Source organism: Pan troglodytes, chromosome 4 (assembly GCF_028858775.2).
Source record: "Pan troglodytes isolate AG18354 chromosome 4, NHGRI_mPanTro3-v2.0_pri, whole genome shotgun sequence".
In the NCBI taxonomy this organism is placed as follows: Eukaryota; Metazoa; Chordata; class Mammalia; order Primates; family Hominidae; genus Pan; species Pan troglodytes.
This window is the reverse complement of record NC_072402.2, coordinates 39,253,768-39,262,958: the sequence shown is the minus strand read 5'-3', so window position 1 is coordinate 39,262,958 and position 9,191 is coordinate 39,253,768. Positions and strand designations below refer to the sequence as shown.

The window sequence follows — 9,191 nt, the reverse complement described above, 5'->3', positions numbered from 1 at the left end:
AACCAATATCGCACCATTGAACTCCAGTCTGCGCAGCAAGAGCAAAATTCATCTAAAAAAAGATAAAGTAAGTAATTACTCTTTAATTGTTTAACTATTGAAAACTCCTAGTTTCTAAGGGATATCAGCACATGAGTTCCCACCTCTGTTATCCAGGCCATATAAATATCATTGATTGTACACCGATGGACAAAATAGAAAGCAAAACAAAAACAAAAATGAGGAAGTCATAGAAGAGGGTAGTAACATTTTAGCCAGAGAAAAACTTAGAAAACTAAATGGAGGAAGTCAGAAAATAAGGCAATCAGCATTATATTGCAAATGCAATGGAGAGGTAAGGTCATGTTACAATGTAGCCTACTAAAGAAAAACAAAACAAGCAAAACAAAACCCCTGAAGTTGAAGATGTGGTTCTTTTATTTATTTATTTATTTATTTATTCATTTATTTATTTATTTATTTATTTTGAGACGGAGTCTCGCTCTGTCGCCCAGGCTGGAGTGCAGTGGCGCGATCTCGGCTCACTGCAAGCCCTGCCTCCCGGGTTCCCCCATCTTCGTTCGTTGACCACATAACAATGAATCCATCACAGAGCCCTTAAACGGGCCAGTTTGGATACCCAGCAGGTGTTTTGAAAAGCTACTGATTTAGGCCAAATTAGGAGGAGGGGCAATGGGTTGCTTTGGAGAAGCAAACAGGGGCGGCAGACTGAACTGTAAATCACTCTCGGCTCTGGGCTCTCTTTCTTTTTTCCTCTTTCCCATATGGGCTTCCAACCCTAGGAGCCATTTTTAAGGTGAACAAAGGTATCTGTGGAATGTTCATTTGTTTCTATTATTTGCCACAAGCAGTCTTTGTTGTTTTTTGTTTTTTTTTTAACTTGAATACTTAACACTCCCTCTTAAAACCAGGACTCAGTATAAAAACTATGCTTCACACTGTTTGCAAGAGCCAAACACTGGACACTCAAATGTCCATTAAAAATAGGATGGGGGCTGGGCGCAGTGGCTTATGCCTGTAATCCTAACACTTTTGGAGGCTGAGGCAGGTGGATCGCTTGAGCTCAGGAGTTGGGGACCAGCTTGGGCAACACAGCAAAACTCTGACTCTACAAAAAATGCGTAAGTTAGCTGGGCATGGTAGTGTGCGCCTGTAGTCCCAGCTACTCAGGAGGCTGAGGCAGGAGAATCACTTGAGCCAGGGAGGTTGAGGCTACGGTGAGCCATGATCGCATCACTGCACTCCAACCAGGATGATGAAGTAAGATCCTATCTCAAAAACAACAAACGAAAATATGGGACCAGGTGTGGTTGCTCATTGTAATCCCAGCACTTTGGGAGGCCGAGGCAGGAGGACTGCTTGAGCCCAGGAGTTAAAGACCAGCCTGGGCAACACAGGGAGATCCCGTATCTACAAAAAATAATTAATTAGCTGGGCATAGCTGGGTGCAGTGGGTCACGCCTGTAATCCCAGCACTTTGGGAGGCCAAGGAAGGCAGATCACAAGGTCAGGAGATCGAGACCATCCTGGCCAACACGGTGAAACCCCGTTTCTACTAAAAATACAAAAATTAGCTGGGCGTGGTGGTGTGTGCCTGTAATCCCAGCTACTCGGCAGGTTGAAGCAGGAGAATCCCTTGAACCAGGGCATCGGATGTTGCAGTGAGCCGAGATGGCACCATTGTACTCTAGCCTGGTGACAGAGCGAGACTCCATCTAAAAAAAAAAAAAAAAAAAAATTAGCTGGGCATGGTAGCAGGTGACTATAGTGACTATAGTCCCAGCAACTCTGGAGAATGAGGTGGGGGAATTGCTTGAACCCAGGAGGTTGAGGCTGCATTGAGCTGAGATTGTGCCACTACACTCCAGCCTGGGCAACAGAGTGAAACTCTGTTTCAAAAAAAAAAAAAAAAAGATATGGATAGGGCTGGTCATGACGGCCCACACTCGTAATTCCAGTGCTTTGGGAGGCCACCATGGAAGGATCACCTGAGGCCAGGAGTTTGAAGTTCCAATGATCTATGATTGTTAGAGGCCTTTGAACTAGAGCAACTCCATCTTGAGTAGGGGCTGGGTAAAATAAGGCTGAGTCCTACTGGGCTGCATTCCCAGACAGTTAGGCATTCTAAGTCACAGGATGAGATAGGAGACCAGCACAAGATACAGGTCATAAAGACTTTGCTGATAAAACAGGTTGCAGTAAGGAAGCCGGCCAAAACCCACCAAAACCAAGATGGTGATGATCGTCCTCACTGCTACACTCCCATTAGCACCATGACAGTTTATAAATGCCATGGCAACGTCAGGGAGTTACCCTATAGGGTCTAAAAAAGGGGAGGCATGAATAATCCACCCCTTGTTTAGCATATCATCAAGAAATAACCATAAAAATGGGCAACCAGCAGCCCTTGGGGCTGCTCTGTCTGTGGAGTAGCCATTCTTTGGTTCCTCTACTTTGCTAATAAACTTGCTTTCACTTTTCTCTAGGGACCTGCTCTGAATTCTTTCTTGTGCAAAATCCAAGAACCCGCTCTTGGGGTATGGATCAGGATCCCCTTCTTGTAACATCTTTTTGGCAACCACAGAAGGGACTATAGTGCGGTAAACCCCTGACCCAAAGGCTAACTTTGGGTAAGTGGTAGGGTCCGGTGACATCTTTCTGGCAAACCCTGAAGGGATGATACTGAAGAAATCCCCTCACTCAAAGGAAAGAGATTGGTTGACTTTGGGTAAATTGGTGGGGTACCTGGGTGAAAAATGGGATTGGGTGAGAGGCCCAACTTAGAGGAGTTAGAGTCTCTCCTAAGACAAAGAGGGTTAAAGGCTCCTCTCAATAAGAGGCAAGGACACTTGACCAACATTGGGTTCAAGGCCCAACTTAGGAGGGTTAGAGGCCCCTCTCAGTAAAGTCCCTTTCGGCTAAATATGGGTTTGGCACTACAGGATGTTAACTGCTACTCTCTATGGAATAATCTGCTTTGCACTCTTTGCTGATGACTGTGGGTGACAGGATTGGCATGTACAGGATTGTGGGACATGGGGAGCTTTTTCTTTCCTAAAAGGGGAAACTTGAGAGCTGACAGGACTGCTGGAAAAGATTCCTTCTTGACAGGCAAGCAGCCATCTGAACTTTTGAGTAATGGGCGGGTCTTACTCTGGTCTCCCTGAGCTCTTCACTTTTCCCACCCTGCCTCAGGCAATGCGCTCTTTTTTTCTCTCTCTCTCTCTGCAAAGGGGTTAAATGAATTCTAAAAATCACTGTTTATCCCAGGTGTAGTGGCTCACACCTGTAATCCAGCACTTTGGGAGGCCGAGGCGGGCAGATCGCCTGAGTTCAGGAGTTCGACACCAGCCTGGGCAACACGGTGAAACCCTGTCTCTACTAAAAATACAAAAAATTAGCCGGGCATGGTGGCAAGTGCCTGTAGTCCCAGCTACTCGGGAGGATGAGGCAGGAGAATCGCTTGAACCCGGGAGGCAGAGGTTGCAGTGAACCAAGATCATGCCATTGCACTCCAGCCTGGGCAACAGAGCGAGACTCCAGCTCAAAAAACAAACAACAATAAAAAACAAAAACAAAAATCACTGTTTATCTCCTCTGTAAAGTTTTGATTAATGGAAAAAAGGATTACTGAGGCTAATCTTAAGCTGTAGTGAATCTGGTGTGCTTTGTGTATCTTTCTGTATTGTTCTGTCAAGATGAGGAGTACCTTAGGATAGAATGTGGGCCTAGGACCCCTATATGCCTGCTGTTCAAGACAGCCCAGCAAACTGGTTAGTCATTTCCTTGGGAGACTGACCTTGTAACCATGTAGCTGTGCTTTCTCTTTTCACAATGGTGGCCTGGGTTCAGGGTCCTGGTAAAAAAAAATGATGGTATTTCCACATAATGAAATGTTATACAGCAATGAGAATGAATAAGCTACAACTATAAACCACAACCTGAATGAATCTCACAATGTGAGGACCAAAAGAAGCCAGACAAAAAAAGAGTACGTAGTTTACGATTCTACTTGTGTAATGTAAAGGTCAAAACTTTAACAATAGACAAAATTGGGCCGGGCGTGGTGGCTCATGCCTGTAATCCCAACGCTTTGGGAGGCTGAGGCAGGTGGATCACGTGAGGGTGGGAGTTCGAGATTAGCCTGGCCAACATGGTGAAACCCTGTCTCACCATGTTAGCCAGGCATGGTGGCAGACGCCTGTAATCCAGCTACTCGGGAGGCTGAGGCAGGAGAATGGCTTGAACCTGGGAGGTGGAGGGTGCAGTGAGCTGAGGTCACGCTGCTGCACTCCAACCTGGGCGACAGAGCGAGACCCCATCTCTCAAAAATAAAAATAAAAAATAAAAATAGACAAAACTAATCCAGTTTTAAAGTTCTAGAGTGAGACAGGGTCCCACTCTATCACCCAGGCTGGAGTGCAATGGTGTGATCTTAGCTCACTGCAGCCTTGCATTCCTGGGCTCAAGTGATCCTCCTGCCTCAGCCTCCCAAGTAGCTGGGACTACAGTCACACACAACCACACCCCACTAATTTATTTAATTTTTTATGGAGATGAGATCTCACTGTGTTGCCCAGGCTGGTCTCAAACTCCTGGGCTCAGGGAGTCCTTCTACCTCAACCTCCCCAAATGCTGGGATTACAGGTGTGAGCTGCTGTGCCAGCTAAAAACGAATCTATTATTCTACAAGTTAGAAAGAACAGTTGCTACTGTTGACGAAAAGAGTCAAACTCTGTAAAATATTTAAAGAGGTTTACTCTGAGCCGAATATGAGTGACCATGGCCCAAGAGACAGTCTCAAGAGGTCCTGAGAAATGTGTTCGAGGTGGTTCAGTTACAGCTTAGTTTTGTATGTTTTAGGGAAACATAAGACATCAATACATGTGAGGCATACATTGGTTCAATCTAGAAAGGCAGCACAACTCAAATCAGGGGAACTGTGCTTCTAGGTGACAGGTAGGTTCAAAGATTTTCTGATTGGCAATTGGTTGAAAGAGTTATTACCTAGAGACCTGGAATCAATAGAAAGGAGTGTTTGGGTTAAGATAAGGACTTGTGGAGACTTCAAGGTTCTTATTATGTAGATAAAGTCTCCTAGGTGGCCACCCTTAGAGGCAAGAGATGGCAAATGTTTTCTATTTAGAACTTTAAAAGGTGCTGGTCTCTCAGCCAGTCTCTTCAGGATCGGAAAAAGACTTGGAAAGGGAAGGGGATTCTCTATAGAAAGTAAATTTCTCCCACGAGATACAGTTTTGCAGAGCCATTTAAAAATACGTCAAAGTCGATCCTTTTGTAGTTCAAGAGCATAATGATCGGGCGTTCACATGCGTGCGTCAGATGTGCCACCCTTGAACCTTGTTAGGATGTTGGCACATTACCTGTCTGACATAAAAGAAAAATAATAAATAAAAATATGTCAAAGGAATATATTCTGGGGCAAAAGATTTTTATTCCTTTCAGGGTCTGCTATCTGTCATGTGATGCTCTACTAGAATCAGGTTGGAATTTGGTGTTTTATTGCTACAAAGAATCTGCTTTGTCAGTCATAAGATCTCTGTTTTAATGTTAATGCTGGTCAGCTGTGCCTGAATTCCAAAGGGAGGAGAGTATAATGAGGCATATCAGACCCTCATACCCGGGTTTGAAATCCCCTTGGTGGAGAGGAAGGGGTCTGTTCAGTCATTTGGGGGAGGAGCTTATAATTTCATTTTTGGCTCACATTACCCTGGTGGGAATTCGTGACTGGAAGACAGCACGAGGGAGTCTTCCAGGATTCTGGTAGCATTCTGATTCTTGATTTGAATTCTGGTTCTATGGATATGAATTTTGTAAAAATTCATGAAACTGCAAACTTATCATATGTACACTTTTTTTTTTTTGAGACAGAGTCTCACTCTATCATCCAGGCTGCAGTGCAGTGGCATAGTCTTGGCTCACTGCAAACTCTGCTTTGCGGATTCAAGCGATTCTGGTGCCTCAGACTCTTGAGTAGCTGGGACTACAGGCGTGCACCACCACGCCTGGCAAATTTTTGTAGTTTTAGTAGAGACGGGGTTTTGCCATGTTGGCCAGGCTGGTCTTGAACTCCTGACCTCAAGTGATCCACATGCATCAGCCTTTCAAAGTTCTGGGATTAAAGGCATGAGACACTGCACCTGGCTGACATGTACACTTTTTGTAGGTATGTGATACTTCAACAATTTTACATATATTTAAAAAATTAAATAAATGTATATATTTTAAAACCTAGCCTCATGTGCATACACACAAAAAAATAATTACATCATATAGAACTTCATAAAGAATGTCCAAAATTTAGAAACACACATACACACACGTGTGCAAACACACACATGCACAGTTAGGAGAAAGAGAGATCCTGGTAGTGTGATAGAAAAAAGAGGTTCAGCCAGGTGTGGTGGCTCAAGCCTGTAATCCCAGCACTTTGGGAGGCCGAGGCGGGCGGATCACGAGGTCAGGACAACGAGACCGTTCTGGCTAACACGGTGAAACCCCATCTCTACTAAAAATACAAAAAACTAGCCGGGCGTGGTGGCAGGTGCCTGTAGTCCCAGCTACTTGGGAGGCTGAGGCAGAAGAATGGCGTGAACCAGGGAAGCGGAGCTTGCAGTGAGCAGAGATCACGCCACTGCACTTCAACCTGGGCGACAGAGCAAGACTCCGTCTCAAAAAAAAAGAAGGTTCACATTTGTGGAGTGTGATTAAAAAAAAAAACAATCCTCAACCCCTAGAAGATGGGAAGAAAGCAGGTTTGAGGAGGAAGAGGAATTAGTAAGCAGCATAGTATGACTCACCCAAGAACGATGACAACCAGCACTGCCCTTTGTCACTTGGACTTTGAACAAACAGTTGGTAAAATTATTTTGAGGTGTGGGTGAGTAAGGGGGTGTGCCCTGGAGCATTACTTGCTCAAATTGGTTTCTGCCCTGTATGAGATCAACACATAGATCACACATTAACTACTCCCATCCCACTTGAAAATGGCCCGTATACCATCAGGAGAAAGACCCCAACCATTTCCCATGATTATTCTTGTTATTCTAACATCCTTTGGATTGAGTGTTAAGTCCATATATAACGAAATTAATGAATCTTTCCAGAATCTCAAGCAGCACTTCTATTATAACGTAAATCAGAAATCTTTGAGAAACTCCTTTTTTTTTGAGACAGAGTCTCGCTCTGTCGCCAGGCTGCAGTGCAGTGGCACAGTCTCAGCTCACTGCAACCTCTGCCTCCTGGGTTCAAGCGATTCTCCTGCCTCAGCCTTCCGAGTAGCTGGGATTACAGGTGCCCACCACCAAGCCTGGCTAGTTTTTGTATTTTTAGTAAAGACACGGTTTTGTCATGTTGGCTAGGTTGGTCTCGAACTCCTGACCTCAGGTGATCCACCTGCCTCAGCCTCCCAAAGTGCTGGGATTACAGGCATGAGCCATCGCACCTGGCCTGAGAAACTTGTTAAAAACACAGATTTCTTGGGGCAAAGATTCAGCAGGTGACTGGTGGATCAGAAGAATCTTCATTTTAACCAGCTTCCCTTGCCTTTCCACTCATCTGCCATAAAAGTCTGGATTTTAGCCGGGTGTGGTGGCTCACGCCTATAATCCCAGCACTTTGGGAGGCCGAAGCAGGTGGATCACCTGAGGTCAGGAGTTCGAGACCAGCCTGGCCAACGTGGTGAAACTCCGACTCTACTAAAAATACAAAAATTAGCCGGGCATGGTGGCGGGTGCCTGTAATCCCAGCTACTCGGGAGGCTGAGGCAGGAGAATCGCTTGAACCTAGGAGGCGGAGGTTGCAGTGAGCCAAGATCGCGCCATTGCACTCCAGCCTGGGCAACAAGAGCAAAACTTCATCTCAAAAAAAAAAAAAAGGCCGGGTGCAGTGGTTCACGCCTGTAATCCCAGCACTTTGGGAGGCCGAGGCAGTTGGATCACGAGGTCAGGAGATCGAGACAATCCTGGCTCACACGATGAAACCCAGTCTCTACTAAAAATACAAAAAATTAGCCGGGCGTGGTGGTTGGTGCCTGTAGTCCCAGCTACTTGGGAGGCTGAGGCAGGAGAATGGCATGAACCCAGGAGGCAGAGCTTACAGTGAGCCAAGATCGCGCCACTGCACTCTAGCCTGGGCAACAGAGTGAGACTCCGTCTCAAAAGAAAAAAAAAAAGTCTGGATTTTATCTGTGCATTTTATGTGTCAACTTGACGGGACCACGGGATGCTCAGATATTTGGTTAAACATTATTCTGAGTGTAACGCTGAGGGTGTTTCTGGATGAGATGAACATTTCTATAGGTTGACTGAGTTAAGCAAATTGCCCTCCCCCATGTCTGTGGGCCTCATTCAATCTTTGAAGGTCTGAATACAACAAAAAGGCTGAATATAACAACATTTGTTCTCTCTGGCTGACTGTTTTTGTGCTGGGAACATTAGGCTTCTGCCTTTGGGCTTGGACTTGGACTGGAATTTACATCATTTGTTCCCCTGGGTCTCCAGCTTGGCAACTGCAGATCTTGGGATTTCTCAACCTCCATAACTACATGAGCCAATTCATTTGTATATGTGTATATATTGGCTCAGGACAGCACACCTGACAACTCTGGTTCCCAGCTGCAGGGGGAGGCTACCCAAGTATCTGGCAGATCTCCAACTATGCATGCACAGGGTAGACTCCAAGCAGTTCAGATAAGGCTAAAATAACAGAGACTTCAGCTGTTCACTCACCACGGGGGAGGCAAAATTCAGAATTTGAGTTCAGCCAAGTTAACTGCCTACTAAACTAAAAATTTGGGATAAGCCAGGTGCAGTGGCTCACGCCTGTAATCTCAGCACTTTGGGAGGTCGAGACAGGCAGATGACTTGAGCCAAGGAGTTCAAGACCAGCCTAGGCAACATGACAAAACCTCATCTCTACAAAAAAAATAAGAATTAGCTGGGCATAGTGGTGTGTGCCTATAGTCCCAGCTACTTGGGAGGCTGAGGTGGGAGGATCACTTGAGCCCAAGAGGCAGAGATTTCAGTGAGCCGAGATCATGCCCCTGTACTCCAGCCTGGGCAACAGAGTGAGTCCCTGCCTCCAAATAATAATAATAGGTCTGGCCCAGTAGCTCACGCCTGTAATCCCAGCACTTTGGGATGCCTTGGAGGGCAGATCGCCTGAGGTCGGGA

At 45.6% G+C, this 9,191-nt stretch overlaps 1 non-coding gene across 1 annotated transcript; it reads left to right on the top strand.

Moving 5' to 3' along the window:
- The first annotated feature begins 5,287 nt into the window (after positions 1–5,287).
- LOC112209364 (small nucleolar RNA U13) lies at positions 5,288–5,391 on the top strand. Its single transcript, XR_002944101.1, has one exon. It is a non-coding gene; the product is annotated as a small nucleolar RNA U13 (small nucleolar RNA).
- The last annotated feature ends 3,800 nt before the right edge of the window (positions 5,392–9,191 follow it).